A 4,154-nucleotide genomic window follows, 5' to 3' on the forward strand; every position below is an offset into this window, starting at 1 on the left:
TGAAATAGGGGAAGGTGCAAACTTCCAGTTATAAAATAGTCATGGGGATAAAAAGGATAGGGAGTATAGTAAATAATATTGTAAAAATGTTGCATAGTGACAGATGGTAACCACACTCATTGTGGTAGGTATAGTGCAATATACAGAATTTTCCAATCACTATGTTGTACACCTGAAACTAATATAACATTTTATGTCAACTCTACATCAATTAAAAAAAAAAAAAAATATATATATATATATATATATATATATATAAAGAAGTCATTAAGGTAAAATGGAGTCATATGAGTTGGCCTAATCTGATATGACTGGTGTCCTTAGAGGAAGAAGAAACCATGACACAGACCACACAAAGACCCAGGGCAACCATGTGAGGACCCAGCAAGAAGGCAGACATCTACAAGCCAACAAGAGAGGCCTCAGCAGGAGCCAAACCTGCCAACACCTTAATCTTGAACTTCTCACCTGCAGAATTGGGAGAAAATAAATTTCTGTTGTTTAAGCCACCCAGTCTATGCTTTTATATTATAAACTCCCTAACAAATAAACACACTGTTTATATGGGAACTCCGGTTGCTTAGGAACAACACTGTTGTCCCTTCTCAGCCTTTACTCCAGGTAGGCTAACTAGATGTTCCTATTGTTAAAAGACAAAAACAAAAAACATCTTTGCCCTGTGGAAGGTAGACAAAATCACTCAAAATATTTCATTTTCCACAACCTCCATTCTGCCTGTAGGAAATCTGCATGCCAAAAAATAAAAATAATAAAATAAAAGACTCATTGTCACCAATCCTTTCTCAGTAGTTGTCCTATTCTCTGTGCTCCAGGCAGATTCCAGACTCTAGTCCAGGGGCTCAGCAATCTTTTAGGCAATAGCTTACCTGAGGAGCCTACATCAGTGACCAGAGATAATGGTGCAGACCACTCCAAGTTTTTGGTGTTCTCTAAGAGATCCCTTCCCTTGCCCCTGGTGAGAGGGAATCACATCAACTTATGAATCTTCTTGGTTCCAGCTCCAAACCCTCAAGTGGCCTGAGAATTCAATGTGGATGAATCTCAAAAACCATAATGTTGAGTAGGTACACAAAAGGGTATGTACAGTATGATTTCAATCATAAAAGATCATAAAACAAGAAATCTATGGGGACTACAGTCAAAGGAATATTTTTGACAGATAATTGACTAGAAGAGCAACGATCAGGGTCTTTGTGGTACAGGGTAGTATTTTAATATCTTGATCTTTGTGGTTGATGTTTGGAAGATGATAAGGAGATATTTGGTAACTCAATTTAAACCTGTTTGGATCAGGGCACATGAGTGCCTCAGTTGGTTAAGCATCTAACTCTTGATTTCAGCTCAGATCATGATATCAGGGTTGTGGGATCAAGCTTCACATTGGGCTCCCTGCTGGCCATGGAGCCCGCTTGGAATTCTCTCTCTCCCTCTCCCTTTGCCCCTCCCTCCTACTTGCATGCCCTCATACACTCTCTCTAAGGAGAAAAAAGAAAAGAAAAGCTAAACCAGAACCTGTTTGTATCAAAATTCACCAAATTGAAGTGACTGTGAAATATATGAATCTGATTAGAGAAATTGCTCAGTATTAGGTTTTCCTACATACGTGGGAAATGTCATTAATAATTGAAATGTCATAACAAAGTATTGATTTATTTATTAATTTCATTAATAATTTCCCTAGCTCTAATACGCTTCATATAAGTAACAAGGAAGATATCAGGATTGTTAGCTGTGAGATCTTCAGCAAATTACTTTCTTTATATGAATCACCTATAAATTGGGTAAGGTACTTCTGGAAGTGTTACATTTGTCAAATGCTCATTAATCATAGTGACCTAAATGAGATACTTGTGTATAAATCAACAGTCTAATCTCTGGTCATGTCCCTGATTTTCCTTAAATTAATTTTCACTTTTATTTATATCTAATTATCCTTTTTGATATTTTTCTGCTACCCTTACTCTTTCTCAGGAATTCTATAAAAAACTGAAAGATAAGAGACTATTATAGTCCTTGAATGGGCATTCTTTTCCCAGGAAAACCTCAATCAATAAAGGAAAAAAGTTAACCTTGACCATATTAAATTAAGGAAGTAGATTTTAAAAAAATAGTGGCACGAAAGCAGACACAGATGAAGAATAAATTCAGAAAATGTTTTCAGTATGGATGGCACATAAATTACAAGAATTCCTTACCAAATTAATCAGAAAATATGGAAGTAACTATAATGAATAATAAAGGAAATATTATAGGGGCGCCTGGGTGGCTCAGTGGGTTAAGCCTCTGCCTTCGGCTCAGGTTATGATCTCAGCGTCTTGGGATCAAGCCCCACATCGGGCTTTCTGCTCAGTGGGGAGCCTGCTTCCCTCTCTCTCTGCCTGCCTCTCTGCCTACTTGTGATCTCTCTGTCAAATAAATAAATAAAATCTTTAAAAAAAAGGAAATATTATAAAAATCCCATGTAAGGTGAATGTTTCAATAATAGAACTATGCAGGAAGCATGAAAAATTTATGTTTGACCATGTAAATTTTAAAATTTGGGCAAGTTCAACCACAAAACAAAAATCCTACCATTATCTATATTAGAAAACCATTTGTAATTAATTGTAGGCACATATATTCAATAAAATTTTTAATCTAGTAGAAAACTGGATAAAAGGAAGAAGTTAATTCAAAAATTATCAACTTAGAATAAAGAATAAACCATAACAATATGCCAACATTAGCAAATATATATCTAAGGATATTTACTGCAAAATTTCTACAGATCCACTCTGGGGAACACTCATAACTTATAATTCAAAATTATTTTCTGATTTGGGGAATTACATATGGTACATATATTATGTAATACCAACAGAAGCATTTCATGAGGAAATAACATTAACATTGCTGTAGCAAAACATCTAAATAGTCACACTATGTGGGATAAATATAAACCATAAATAATTTTAACTAAGTTCTAGTCATGCTTTGAAAGCAAATGGATTTGGGTAAGGTTGGTTTGAATTCTAAATTAGTGGGAAAACACTTTCAATTTTAAGTGTTTTTGGGGTTTCAGAATAGCAAGATAAGGGACTGTGGACCTATATTAGAAAAAAATGTGGAAACATATATTCATCAAATAGTTATCTTCAAGTTGTGGTTCTTATTTTTTTTTTTATGATTTTATTTATTCATTTGACAGACAGAGATCACAAGTAGGCAGAGAGGCAGACAGATAGAGAGAGAGGGGGAAGCAGGCTCCCTGCAGAGCACAGAGCCCGATGTGGGGCTCGATCCCAGGACACTGGGACCATGACCTGAGCCGAAGGCAGAGGCTTTAACCCACTGAGCCACCCAGCTGCCCCCAAGTTGTGGTTCTTCTTAACATGTATGCTAAGCAATCATTTTTCAATAGTGACAAATCAATATTTAAAATATGAATGCCCAAGATATATGATAACGTGAGATAAACAAGTTTCAAGACAGCACCATTATATTCTTTTGTACAGCAGGATTTCTGGTGACATTTCCTTTTCTTTGAGAGCAATAATTGACATGTAAGGCTTGAAGGCTAGTCAGAGAAGACATACAGATTTTATTGATTTTATTGGTTGTTTGGGGCTTTTTTTGAGCTTCAACATCTTTTTCTAATAAATACCACCTTTTCTACCTATAGATAATAAAACTTTTTGAAATGAATGAAGATGAACCTGGGTGGCCAAAAGTGAGTGACAGTAGGGACAAGGAGGGGTCCATATAACATCTCCATAGAGGCAGAAAGACTCAGGTGTCAAGAGTAAATGTAAACTTAGTCATACCTGAAATTCCTGCCCAAGAAACATAAGAGTTACTGAGTGAATTAAAGATTTCTGATTTGAAAAGCAAAGGGCACTAAAACTCATACCAACAAAATTCCAAATTCTCTAATGTACAAGAACACTGCAAATCAAGAAGGAAAACACTAAGATCTCTTTAGAAGCGAAGCAAAAACAAAGAAAGAAAGAAAAGAAAAGAAAATTCATTTACAAAATAATATGTGATTCTTTTTTTAAAGACGTATTTATTTTAGAGAGAGAGAATGGGCACACACAAGCAGGGGTAAGGACAGAGGGAGAGAAGAGAGGAAGTATCCAGCAGACTCTGCAGTG

Source organism: Lutra lutra, chromosome 13, assembly GCF_902655055.1.
Source record: "Lutra lutra chromosome 13, mLutLut1.2, whole genome shotgun sequence".
Lineage (NCBI taxonomy): Eukaryota > Metazoa > Chordata > Mammalia > Carnivora > Mustelidae > Lutra > Lutra lutra.